General features: G+C 40.0%; 1 protein-coding gene across 6 annotated transcripts in view; it reads left to right on the plus strand.

The window, feature by feature from the left end:
* Window positions 1–14662, plus strand: part of nktr (natural killer cell triggering receptor) — a 174830-nt gene that overhangs the window by 13346 nt on the left and 146822 nt on the right. For 4 of the 6 annotated variants that reach the window (XM_052015714.1, XM_052015716.1, XM_052015718.1 and 1 more), the window contains exon 2: window positions 1592–1684. The exons of the other annotated variants lie outside the window; for them this stretch is intronic. The gene's annotated coding sequence lies outside the window, so the exon portion shown is untranslated. The remainder of the gene's footprint in view (window positions 1–1591; window positions 1685–14662) is intronic. 6 annotated transcript variants of the gene reach the window in all.

The raw sequence follows: 14662 nt of genomic DNA on the forward strand, positions 1-14662 counted from the left end.
AGCTAAAAGTAAAATTTTGGGGGAGGAAAAGGTATTTTTTCCCCAAAATTAAGTACAAATATTTATAGTTTAGGTATGACTTCCTATTAAGCAACACAAAATGCTGGAGAACTCAGCAGATCACACAACATCTGTGGAGAAGGAAAAGGATCAGTGTTTCAGGCTAATGACTTTTCATGAATATGAAATGCCATCTCTGTCCCTCTCCAACACCCTGCCCTTTCCATTGCATGCTCTTTAACCTAATGAGTATTTCTAGCATTTTCTGTTATTTTTCTGGTTTGAGGCCATTACTGATCTAGGAATCAACCAGGATAAAGGGGTTGTATTTTGTAGGACAAACATCAGGAAGTGGCTTGTAGAATCTGACCGTTTGCAAAGGAGTGGTATAAGACTGGCTTCATTGTGAGTTTTACTTTTGTTCAGATTCCTTGACATACCTGTTGTTCACTGACAGTCTTTGTGTGTTGTTTACTGACAATCAAATGCTTTCCATACTTGATCTCTGGGCACCACAGCTGCAGTGTGTATCCTCTACAAAATGCAAAAAGACAACTTCAACTTCTCCCAAACCTGCATCCAAGAAGATCAATGGCATAAGTTGCATGGAAACACTACTGGTAGATTCCACTCCCTGGTCATGTGGCACTGTAGGATGTAAACCACTATTGCTTCATTGTCACAGGATTTAAATTCCTGAACTCCCCCCTCGATGCACTATGACTACAGTGATTTATAGCAGCTGCTGTCTTCTCTTTTCTCAATCATTTAAGGATTAGCAATAAATACTGGACTTGTTAGCCCTGCCCTCGTAGTCAGAGAGGTTCCTTTGACCTACCTAGTCTACATCAAGCATCCTTTTTTTTTACATTAATCGTACCCTAACCCATTTTATTCCCCCAACTGGAATCTGTCCTTCATCTACACACACCATGGGCAATTTACAATGATAAATTAACTTTAGGAATGTGGGAGGAAACTGGAGGTTTTCTGTATTCTGAGAACTAATTTTAAAAAATCTATTATATAGTAAACATGGCTTGTGTAACAATGCGTATGTTAACATTAATAGTCCATGACAGATCTGGATTGCCATGCTCTGGATACAACTGGTAACCCCTGTAATTAGAAGCTGGTTAATCTTCATTTCTGTGTGGTATAAATGGTAGAGGCACGCAAGCCAATGGAAAAACTCAATTCTACCTTTTCACCCACTACTTTCTACTCAAATATTGTACATTTATAATCTGTTGAAAAGGTGGTTTCCTGTTGAGCTAATTATAACTTCTCCACAAACTTCAATCTTACATTTAAGATTCTATCTCAACATTGACTTCACCACCTATTTAATAATATTCTCAAGAAATGGCATAAGATTAGTGAGGAATGAACCATGCTGCTGCTGCTAGTGTCTTAATTGCTTATTTGATGTATATTTGTAAAATCTGAAAGACATTCCCAAAGGGATCCTATTGGGCTAAGTGATTTCAGTTTCCTATACTTGTATCACTGGAATTTTCAAAATTAGAGAGAACAATTACTCTTCTCCAATCCATGTACTGATAGAATGCTGATCTGCTCTGCCCTTTAGATTTGATATTAAACCAAGGTCTCATCAGCTGATTGAATTGGCATCATCTGAAGAGGAGGAAATTCTAATGTCCTGTCCATCAGGCAAAACAAGGTTAACGGTCATGTATTTCATTTGCTGTTTGCAGACCTTTGCTGCATGTAAAATAGTGTATTTATCAGTACTGGGAAATATTGAAGTTTACAAATCATTTACTATGTGTAAAAGCAAGATTTTGGGGATGAAAAGTGGTATTAGTCTTTTTTTTATTTAAGATGCAATTATAAAACATGACTTAGTCTTAAACAGAAATTAGTAGTTTTGTAGATTTGTTTTTCATTTATGCTGTAAAGAATGAAATTAACACTTCCCACTATTTATAGCTCATAGCTGATATAAATTAATTTTCTACTTTAGGAAACTTCCTACAATTCTCTGCCTCATCTTGCCTGGTCTTGTACATTGTTCTGCCCACATATGCTACCAATTTTTAAAATAGAACTTAGACTGAGAAAGTTACAAATACTGGAATTTAATGGAATAACATTATTCATTTTCAGGTTGGCAGGCTGTGACTAGTTGGGTCCCACAGGGATGGGTGGTTAGGACCTCACTTTATATCAATGATTTAGCCGAAGGGTCCAAATGTCATGGGATGCAAGAAGGTTTCAAAGGCTTGTAGTTGAGCTTGGTGAATGGGAAACAATGTAGCAGATGGAGTGCAAATATGGAAAAGTTGTAGGATAGAGGAATGTTGAGTTTTAAAATGGTGAGATATTGGGAAATGATGTTCAAAGAGACTCCATTGTCCTTGTCACGTCACTGAAAGTTAACCAACAAGTACATTAAGCAATTGGAAAGGCAAATGACAAGCTGTATTACAAGAGATTTTGAGTATGTCAAGATAAGATGCCTTACTGAATTGTATAGTATCCTGTGAGACCACACCCCGAATATTGTTTCCAATTTTGGTCTCTACGTACTTTAGAAAAAAAGCTTCTGCTTGATATAGAGCAAGTACAGCAAATATTCACCAGACTAGTTCCTGGAACGACTGGATAGGCTGGGTTTGTTTTCCTTGCTGCAGAAGAGGCTGAGGGGGAACTTGATAGAGGTGTACAAAATTGAGGGGCTTGGATAGTAGGAAACTTTCCCCATGCAGGTACCTATAACTAGAGGGTATATGTTTAGAGTAAGAAGTGTAGGGGGAATCTGAGGAAAACTTTTTCACCCAGAATGTGGCTGGAATCTGGAACACACTGCCTGATGATGTGCTGGCGGCAGGTACTCAACACCATGTATTTGAATGAGCCCTTGAATCACTAAAACATCGAAGGCTTCAGACCAAGTGCTGGTAAATGGGATTAGTATAGATAGATACTTGATGGTTGGTATGGACATGGTAGGCCAAATGGCCTGTTTCTGTTCTTATAACTCTGGTATGGTAGGTCTGTCATAGATTTGAGTAAATCAAGTCTCTATTATGTAGAATTTTGAAGAATGAAAGGTGAACTTATTGAAACGTACAGTATTCTTACAGGGCAGATGTAATGTTTACCCCTGGATTAGTGTACAACTAGGGATCACTTTCAAAAAGGCCATTTAGAATGGAAATACAGTCAAATTTCTTCAGTCAGAGGCTGATGAATCTATAGAATTCTTTACTCCGGATGGTTGTAGAGGTCATTGGAGAGATGGGGCAGGGAAATGGCATTTGAGATAGAATATTGGCAGAAATCATGTTGAATGCAAAGCAGGCTCAAGAGGCTGAATGATATACGTACTCTTATTTCTTGTGCTCTTGTATGAAGGAATTTCCTCTGCTCCACCAATGTAGTGGATGAATAAGCAGGAACTACTGTTGCTTTCCAGAGCCTTTGAGGAAATTTGACTTTCCTGGCAGCCTTTACATGGAAGTTTAATGCTGTTGTATCAGCCCATAATGGTTACTGTGAACGTAGCACATTGACTTAATATGGTAATAAAAATTCAGGGCTTGTTTCACATGCTTCTCGGCATGCACACAAACAGGAAAACTCCTTGGGTAGCTCTTGCTATCTGCAATCTGCCTCGTAACTCTTTTCACGTGATAGCTCCCCCTGTAGCTGTTTCATTTGTACTGTTTTGGAAAATGTGTACTTCAGCTTTTTCTTCAGATGCATTAATATTTCCATATGTGAATAGGTTTATCAGATTACCGGGAAGGTAAAATACTGCTCTGCAATCAAGTGCATGCAGATGTGCATATGTCAACTTTTTTAACCTCTATTTTCCCCCTCCTTTTATTTTGTGATTGGGGATACATTCTAAAACAGTGAAATGTCAGTGTCAAATGTGGTGTACTTCAGAGCTGTGATTTTTGCACTAGTTCATTAGTGCACTGTTGGCACTGCTGTTACATTCCTTTGACAGTTCATTACATTTGTAGATATTTTCACTATCTTAATAAACATTCACCCATGCAATGTTATTGCCACCTCATGAATTCATTAAAGTCTAAAAGAATATTCAAAACTACATTTACACTTCAAGTGTGGGATTCTGTATTTTTCAATTTCTTGTGTGCATCATTCCTTCCTTGCCCTTACTTTCTCTTTCCCCAATCCTGCTTGGCTGTCTGCCCTTCTTCATTCCTTCAAAAGATCTTGGTGCCATTTGACCACTACTTGATAACTTCAGTCTTGATCCTTTGTATTACTGAGCACAGTAATTTGTTTTAGTTTCCATTTTAAATAAAAGGTTTGCTCTTCAGTGTAGGAGTGTCTTTAGGAGTCTGTTTCCAGCTCTCAATTCCCTGCTGTGAGGTAGGTAGGTGGCTGTTATTGAAGAAATCCAAGAACTTCACTTTGCTTCCCCTCACCCTGTTATCAGGACTGTCATCTTCACAGTACCAGAAAATCTAAGATGGTCTTGCATTACCACTAATTGTATTGAGGTAAGGGTTTTTGAAAGAGAACCTAGTTCAACACAGTCCTGGTCTTGACCCAAAATGTCAATAGTCCATTTCCCTCCATAGATGCTGCCTGACTCGCTGAGTTCCTCCAGCTCCTTTGTGCGTTGCTCCAAATTTCCAGCATCTGCACTCTTGTGTCTCTAGACAACCTAGTTCATTTACTTTCATCAATTCAGTGTCCTGCTAAACTGTTAAAGGCTCTTGGTTTGAGTACAATTCTGGACAGTGTTTTCGGATGTCAAGTTTCTTGGGATGAAAGATTTTGCAAGATGATTTTAAGGATGGGATACTTCAGTTGCATTGTAGAGATTGGGGAAAGTATGTAGAAGCAATGAAGATAATCAGAATTGAGGAATTTTGGAAGGGTAAGAGAAACTGATCCCTCCTAACGTGGGTTCATGACCAAAGGTCATTGGTTTGCATCTTGGGCTCCTATCCACAGACTTACAAACTGCAAGAAGCATACTGGGGCTGAACACCGGGCCAGTATGGCCCCATAGCAGTTAACAGGAGTGATTGGATAGGCTGGGTCTGTTTTCCCTAGAGTGAAAAAGGCATAGATGGCGACAGTCTTTCCCGTGGTAGGGTTGTCTAAAAGTAGAAGGCATAGGATTAAGGTGAGATGGAGGAGGTTTAAAGGGACTCTGAGGGATTATTTTTGTTTCCCCAGAGTAGTTGGTATCTGGAATGAGCTGCCAAAGGAGGTGGGAGGCAAGATCAGTAACAACATTTAAGACAGGTGCAGGGCATAGAGGGATATGGATGCAGGCAAATTGAGTTGGTATTGAGGGGCATGATAGTTGGGGTAGACACAGTGGACCAAAGGGCCTACATCTGTGCTATATCACTCTAGGACCCTATAACACTGAACAATGCAGCGTGTATGGTATATCATCGATTATCTCCTCATCTAACTTACAACCAGCCTCCACAGATACAACCTTTCCTCAGCATACAGAGGAGATTTACCAGGATGCTGCTTGGATTGGAGGTCTTTAATTATGGTGTGAGATTGGATAGGTTGGGCTTGTCTTCCCCGGAGCAATGGAGGCTGAGGGGTGACCTGAAAGAAGAGAGGCAGATCTAAAGTAGATACTCATCTAGTTATCATAGAGAGATGCACGTGGAAGCAGGCACTTCAGCCCACTAAGTCTGTGCCAGCCATCAACTGTCCATTTACATTAAACCTACATTTAATCACTTATTTTCCCCACCTTCTGAAACCACCCCCCACCATGTCCTCTCAGAGAATGTGTAAACTTCACCCATGGTTGGGATTAAATGTGGATCTCTGGTGACTCTACCAGCTGTGTCACTCTGCTACCCTTGTCTAAAAGCAAAATGTTCTTTCTGGAAATATGAAATAAAACAGCACTTTAGAAATGCAAGTCAGCTGTGTCTGTGGAGAGAGGAGCAGAATTAATTTTTCATCAGAATCAAAGCTTTACCCTGAAAAATTGTTTCTATCCATGGATTCTGCCTCACCTGAATTTCAAACATGCTCTATTTTGGTGCTATCTACCCAAGTCATTAGCTTGTGGAAGTTTTGACTCCTATAAATTTATAGTTTGTAAAAGAAATAAAAGACTTTAATTTGGGACTAAGATCTGGAATGCATTACTTTTTAGAAAAAAACTGGATGAAGCAGATTCTATAGAAACATTAACAGAGCATATACCTTCTGAGGTCTGATTTGTAAGGTGTTGGTGTAGAAGATAAAGTGTGGGATTAAATTAGGTGCTGCAAAGAACAGCACAGGCAGAACAAGCTGAATGGCATCCTTTTATGCTATAAATTTTTAATGTCTAGTACCATATTTTAGTGTTCTGCTGTATCTGTAGGTTTATAATCTTTTACATAACTGTCAAAACTAATTTGCAATTGTGGCAGGATTTTTTTTCTCTATTTTAAGACCAAGGCTAGCTCCTTGTTCATTCTAATCATTGCAGTAGCCTTGGGTAAATATTGACTGCTTTGGTTTTTACTCAAATGAACTGCTTGATTTACTCTGGATAAGATAGGACTACATAAATACATCTAGCATATTTAGGACTTTAATGCAGGTGTAGCATGTTTTCTGGGCAATTTGCTATTTCTCATTAATACCCTGATAAACTTTTAATTTGTTTTTTTTTTAAATGCTGTACAGTAGTATCATTTTCAAGTGAACCCAATGTGTTTAAAGGAAGTGTGAGGAACATAACCCAGTGAGCCAGATGCTAAACCATTGGAACTTCCGAGCAATCTGAAACTGGGTTATTGGAGTTTTCCTTTACTGGACTTGTATGGAGGGACTTGAATCTGGTATTATCATTTTAACAGCATAAAGTGTTAAGGGGAGATTGGCTCCAAACTGTGAAAGGTTTTGATGGAGAAAGTAGGGATAAAGCATTTGGATTTGCAGGAGGATGAGTAACCAGAGGACATTAGATTTAAGGTACTTGGTGAAAGAACCAGAGGAGAAATGAAATGTTATTTTATGCACCAGGCTATATTTTGAAAAGCCCTGCAGATCCTTTTCAAGAAAGGCGGCAGGGAGAAGCCTGGTAACTATAGACCTGTGAGCCTAATATCAGTGGTAGGGGAAAAGTTGAGGGAGATTAGTGATCACTTGGAAAGGCAGGGACTAATCAGAGACAGCCAATGTGGCTTTGTCAAGGGCAGATCCCGTCTGACTAATTTGATTAAAGTCTTTGCACACACCACCAAGTGTATTCATGAGGGTAGGGCAGTAGATGTAATTTACATGGATTTCAGTAAAGTCTTTGACAAGGTTTCAAATGGAAGACTTATTCAAAAGGTTGGGGCTCATGGGATCAAATGCAAGTTGGTAAACTGGATGCAAAACTGGCTTTGCTATAAGAGATGGTGATGGTAGGGGGTGGTTTTTGTGATTGATTGTTTGTGACCTAGTGGTGTCCCACAGGGATCAGTGCTGGAATCCTCATTTTTTTTTAATATGTGAATGACTTGGATGTGGGAGGCATGATTAGTAAGTTCAAGGATGATGTGAAGATTGGTGGAGTTGATAGTGTGGAAAGTAGTGTTAGGCTGCAGAGCAATATCCAAGTTTTGGTGAAATGAGCTGAAAAATGATAGGCAGGGTTTAATCCAGTAAAATGTGAGGTGATGCATTTTGGGAGTAGTAATGATGCTAGGTCATGACCCATGAATGGTAGGGTCTCAGTGTTGAGGAACCTTGGAGTACAAGTCCATAGATCCTTGAAGGTGACAACGCAGGTAGATAATGTGGTTAGGAAGATATGGGATACTGGTCTTCATTAGTCAGGGCATTGAATACAGAAGTAGGAGGTTGTGCTCCAACTTTATAAAGCTTGATTAGACCAGAAATATTAATTGTTTCTCTTTCCACAGGTGCTGCCTAACCTGAGTGTTTCCAGCATTTACTGTTTTTTTAATCTTGGATTTCCAGCATCTGCAGATTTTTATTTGTCCTTTTATTTCAAAAATTTCAATGTGGTTGATCAAGCTTTAGAAATCATTAAGACTATTCTAACTTTGGTTTGTGTGGCTTTTTTTTGAGAACTTTCAATATCTTTCCTAGTTATGGCATGAAGCCAACTGACTTTGATGGGATGTTCATTATGCAGTTGATTGCTGCGTATTTATTTTCCTTCACATTTCCTTACGTCATGAGGAATCATTTGGCCTGTACATTCTGTATTGGCTCTTAAAATATTCCCACTGCCCAATCTATTTTGCTGTAACCTACGTTCACACAAGAACAATTTACAGTAGTCAATTAACTTAATTAGCACTCCTTTGGGACGAGGAAGGAAATGGGAGCACTTGAGGGTAGCACACAGTCACCAAAGGGAGACTGACATGCAATCCAACTACACGTGTCAGAAGTCAGGAACAAACCTGTGTCTCTCGAGCTATCAGACAACTATACTACCTGTAGCACCATTGTGCTCCTCATATTTAAAACCATTTAACTCCATACTGGTATGCAGGTCTAAGCATAACTTGTCAGTTACTTGGGTAGATTTAATTTACAAATGTGCTTGTATATTCAGAATATAATTTGGCATTTTAAATACTATTTGTGCCATAAACAGTATCTTGGAAAATGGCAGGAAAGCAGGGGAGTGCATTGATTTCCATAAACACCTGTTTTTCTCTCTGTACTGTGCTTCATTCCAAGACAGTACATTTATCACCTCCTTTGGATAAATGCATTTGCCAACTGCATCCTACTCCATTCTGAAGAAATGCAATGGGGCCATTTGGATGTGTACAGCGAAAGCATAGTTTCTTCAAACACAATATGCATTGTCTCAGATGTTCTAACAATTTAAATTGACTTAGCAGTAGAGGAGAATAAGAAAATTAAGGGAATTAGGGCCTTTGTTAGAAGAATTTGAAGCATACAAAGTGATTGGGTGGGAACATTTAGTTTCAATTGCTCCTAATCACATTTGGAGAAATTTTTCCTTGTTATCTATCATTTTGCTATCTTACATTGTAGCTGAAATCCTCATTGTTTTGTGATAGTGGGACAATTTTATTTTGACATTTTCTCTTTGAGCACTCTTATTGCTCAGTTTACAGCATAGGACTTGATACTTGAATAGGCCATTGCCATAGAAACAAGGGCCATTGCAAAGCATGGGAATATGTAGTAGGTAGCCCCCAGGAGCTGAAAGTGCTCCTGAAGATGATGAATTATTGAACTAATGTACTGCCGTGTCTGTGGTCAGCTTGGGATTGGCTCCTATATTCACCAAAGCACTCTTAATAGCAAGATCCTGTGGTTGAAACAATTGGATAGATATATATAATGAATGTTCTTCCACTAGAGATAAGACTTGCTTTTTTTATTCCTCCAAAGAATACTATTTATTGTGAAGATAGTTAAACTTCTGACCCATGCATTAGGATTATAGGTGTAAAATTTTTAAATGGTTAAAATAACTGAATTCTTTTAGAAGCTTAGGGGTGTGTGATCTCAAATTTCATTACTCCCAGTAATGTTTGCATAGAGACTTACAATTTTATAAAATATTTTCTGTGGCACAGTGTTTAACCATTTTGTAGCAATTTTGAAACCTGACAGCAATAGGCTTTAAATTGTGGTTACAAATAATTGCAAAAATTTTACAATGTTTTTAGGAGTTCATAGCTGCAATCTTTGGCTTTGTTACCAATATTGGGTGACACCTCTTCCATCTTCCTGGTCAATTTCCTTTGGGTCGAGACAGGGTGGCACATACCACTGCTCACTGACACAGGAGACGCGAGAGTCTGCAGATGCTAGAATGTGGAGCAACACACACAAGATGCTGGAGGAACTCAATAGGTCAGGCAGCATTGATGGAGGGAAATAGCTTCTGCCCTCTTTCCTTCCAGTCCCGAAGGGTCTCGACCCGAAACATTGACTGTCTATTTCCCTCCACAAATGCTGTCTGACCTGAGTTATTCCAGCATCTTGTGTGTTGCCACTGACACAGGAGTTCATTGCAAGCACTGTGCCAAGTTCATCTGCTAACTTAAGTATTGGTAATTGGTTTATTATTGTCACGTGCTGAGATACAGTGGAATAAATTTATTTTAGACCATAAGACATAGGAGCAGAATTAGGCCATTCGGCCTATTGAGTCTGCTCTGCCATTCAATCATGGCTGATTTATTTTTTCCCCCTCAACCTCATTCTCCTGCCTTCTCCCCGTAACTTTTGGCACCCTTACTAATCAAGAACCTATCAACCTCTGCTTTACGGTTAGTGCAACGCTATTGCAGCGCCAGCGATCGGGGTTCGATTCCTGCTGCTGTCTGTAAGGGGTTTGTACGTTCTCCCGTGTCTGCGTGGGTTTCCTCCGGGTGCTCCGGTTTCCTCCCACATGGCAAAGACGTATGGGTAGGTTAATTTGGGTTTAAAATGGGCAGCGCGGACTCGTTAGGCCGGAAGGGCCCGTTACCACGCTGTAAATAAAATAAAAAAATTTTAAAATTTAAATATATACCCAATGACTTGGCCTCCACAGCCATCTGTGCCAACTAATTCCACAGGTACACTGCACTCTGGCTAAAGGAATTCCTCCTTATCTCTGCTCTAAAGAGAGGTCCTTCTGAGGCTGTGTTCTCTGGCCCTAGACTCTCCTACACTGGAAACATTCTCTCCACATCTACTCCATCTAGGCCTTTCAATATTTGGTAGGTTTCAATGAGGTCCCCCCCCACCATCCTTCTAAGCTCCAGCGAGCAAAGGCCCAGAGGCATCAAATGCTTCTCATATATTAACCCTTTCATTCCTGGGATTATTCTTGTAAACCAGCTGGACCCTCTCCAATGCCAGCACATCCATCCTTAAATATGGGGCCCAAAACTGCTCACAATACTCCAAATGTGGTCTGACAAATGCCTTATAAAGCCTCAGCATTACATCCTTGCTTTTATATTCTAGTCATCTCGAAATGAATGCTAACTTTGCATTTGCCTTCCTTACTACTGACTCAACCTGCAAGTTAATCTTCAGGGAATCCTGCACTTGGACTCCCAAGTCCCTTTGCACCTCTGATTTCTGAATTCGCTCCCTGTTTAGAAAATGGTGTACTCTATTCCTTCTACCAAAAGTGCTTGACAATGCACTTCCCTACATTGTATTCCCTCTGTCACTTTGCCCATTCTCCCAACCTGTCCAAGTCCTTCTGCAGACTCCCTGCTTCCTCAACACTACCTGCCCCTCCACCTATCTTTGTTCCATCTGCAAACTTGGCCACAAAGCCGTCAATTCCATCATCCAGATCATTAACATATAATGTGAAAAGTAGCGGACCCAACACCAACCCCTGCTGAACACCACTAGTCACCGGCAGCCAACCAGGAAAGGCCCCCTTATTCCCACTCTTTGCCTTCTGCCAGTCAGCCATCTTGTATCCACACTAGAACCTTTTCTGTAATACCATGGGCTCCTATCTTGTTTAGCAGCCTCATGAGCGGCACCTTGTCAAAGGCCTTCTGAAAATTCAAATAAACATCCACTGACTCTCCTTTGTCTATCCTGCCTGTTACTGAAAGAATTCCAACAGATTTGTCAGGCAAGAATTCCCCTTAAGGAAACCATGCTGACTTCAGCCTATTTTATCATGAGCTTCCATACCCCAAAACCTCATCCTTAATAGTGGACTCTAACATCTTACCAACCACTGAAGTCAGGCTTACTGGCCTATAATTTCCTGTCTTTTGCCTCCGTCCCACCTCAGGGTGGAGTGACATTTGAGATTTTCCAGTCCTCAGGATCCATTCCTGAATCTAGTTATTCTTGAAAGATCGCTACTAATGCCTCTACAATCTCTTCAGCTACCTCTTTCAGAACATTTGGGTGTAGTCCATCCAGTCCAGGTGACTTATCCACCTTCAGACCTTTCAGCTTCCCAAGCACCTTCTCCTTAGTAATAGTGACTACACTCACTTCTGCCCCCCTGACTCTCTTGAATTTCTGGCATGTTGCTGGTGTCTCCCACAGTGAAGACTGACGCAAAATGCTTATTCAGTTCATCTGCCATCTTTGTTCTCCATTACTATCCAGTGTCATTTTCCAGCAGTCCACTCTTGCCTCTTTTATGATCACTACCTCCCAAGGGTTCCTTTATCTTAAACTCCCTAATGAAATCTGATTCATTGCACAACACCAAATCCAGAATTGCCTTTTGCCTTAGTGGGCTCAAGCACAAGTTGCTCTTAAAAGGTCATCTCATAGGCATTCTATAAATCCCTTCTCGGGATCCAGTACCAACCTGATTTTCCCAATCAATCTGTGTATTGAAATCCCCCATGACCACCATAACATTGCCCTTTTTACATGCCTTTTCTCTCTCCTGTTGTAATTTGTACCCCACATCCTGGCTACTATTCAGAGGCCTGTATATAACTCCCATCAGGGTCTTTTTACCCTTGCAGTTTCTTAACTCTACCCATAAGGATTCCACATCTTTTGATCCTATGTCACTTCTTGCTAAGGATTTGATCTCATTTTTTTTAACCAACAGAGCCACCCACTCTCTCTGCCCACCTGCCTGTCTTTTCAATAGGATGTCTCCTTGAATGTTAAGCTGTGATCTTTCAACCAAGACTCTGATGCCCACAACGTCATACCTGCCAATTTCTAACTGCACTATAAGCACCTTGTATACTGCGTGCATTCAAATATGCCTTCAGTCCTGTATTCACCACCTTTCTTCTCAAATTTGTCTGCATGTTGCCTGAAGTTAAATGCTTGTCCCTTACTAAACATTCTTATTCTTTATTCTGAAGATTTCAGTAACCTCTCCTTCCCTTTTACTCTATCCATAATTTTGCAATCTGTTGAGCCCCACCCCCCCCCCCCCCCCCCGTTATTTAGTTTAAAGCCCTATATCCCTTGTATCCCTATAAAGCCCTATTTGTATGCCATCCATTTCAAAACATGAGGCTGCAGACCAAAGATGTGGGTTCTCTCCTTAACTAGTTACAAAGAATTTTAGCCTTTTGTTTTGAACATGTCTCTGTGACACTACAGCACCAACTCTGTTTGCTGTAGCCTGTGTGAAATCTATAGATCTAAACCAGAAAGTGTTCCTGGGATTCTAGTCACTACCCTGGAGTTGGAGACAATTATTTTGGTTTTAACAATGCATTTAACAATGGTGTGCATGAACAATGGTGGAGTAGGAAATGTCTAATATAGGCAAATGTTGTAGTACAGCCCTGTTGGAGTGCTTCATTGTTAGATGTTCTGCTGTTAGTTTGAAATATTCAATTTTCTATATATCAAGGGGGATGTTAAAATTTTTGATACTGTAGTTCCTTAATAAAAATATTTCTTTGACTCGACTGTCCATAGCTAAAGCAGACTACTCGCCATTGTAGTTTGTAAGCTGGTGTTTGCTTGCATAAATGACTGTGCTTCAATGACCATGAAATTCCCTGTGGATTGTTAGAATGTGGATTGGTCAGTTCCAACCACCCCCCCCCCCCCCCCAGAGTGTCTTGTATATTTGTTGTCCAAATACCACTAACAAAACAAGCCTGCATATTTCTTCATGAATCAGTTTATTATTCAGTTTCAAAGTAAAATCAGCCCAGAATTTCTTCAGTTGGTTTTGGGGTGTGGACAGCGTACTGTATTAGAAAACTTGTAAACATGTCAAGAAATCTCAAATTTATATCAACCTGTGTTGCACATACCAGCTGCTTTTGGCATCAGCATTATTTTTTAATCCATTGCTGGTATATTGTTTCAATATTTACATGTAACTGCTCTTGAAACCTGTATAATTGAGGGGGTGGGCAACCTGCTTCTAAGACTCTGCCAAGGCTTCTGTTAAACCGTGATTTGCCATCTAGATGAAATTTCCAAGTTTATTTTCTTGATGTTGATTTCCAACTTGGCAAAGTTTAAATTATGGTTGATTGAAATAGAAGGAATACTGGTGAAAAATGCTTCCAGATTGCAGAGTCTCACCTCTGTGTGGCAACCTACATCTCTTAAAATGATGGAAATGTGAAATAAAAACAAAATGCTAGTGGAAATGAGAAAGGATCTAGGTAGGGTGGATTGGGATAAGTTATTTTCTGGCAAGGATGTGCTCAGTAAATGGAAAGCCTTCAAAGACAAAATTTTGAGAGTGCAGAGTTTGTATGTTCCTGTCAGGATTAAAGGCAAGGGTAACAAGCATAGGGAACCTTGGTTTTCAAGGGATATTGGTGAGCTGGTTAAGAAAAAGAGAGAGGTGTATAGCAGGTATAGGCAACTAGGAACGGATGAGGTACTTGAAAAGTATAGGAAATGTAAGAAAATACTTTTTAAAAAAAAGGAAATCAGGAAGGCAAAAAGAAGACGTGAGGCTGCTTTGGCAGATAATGTGAAGGTAAACCCAAAGGGTTTCTACAGGTATATTAAGAGCAAAAGGATAATAAGAGACAGAATTGGTCCCCTAGTAGATCAGAGTGGTCATATATGCGTGGAGCCTCAGGAGATGGGGGAGGTCTTAAACAGTTTTTTTGCATCAGTATTTACTCAGGAAACTGGCATCATGGATATGGAAGGAAGGGAAACAAGCACTAGTGTCATGGAACACATAGAGAGCTGAAAAAGGTGGAGGTACTTGATGCTTTACAGTGAATCAAGATCACAA

The sequence above is a fragment of the Pristis pectinata genome, chromosome 5 (assembly GCF_009764475.1).
Source record: "Pristis pectinata isolate sPriPec2 chromosome 5, sPriPec2.1.pri, whole genome shotgun sequence".
NCBI classification, from domain to species: Eukaryota; Metazoa; Chordata; class Chondrichthyes; order Rhinopristiformes; family Pristidae; genus Pristis; species Pristis pectinata.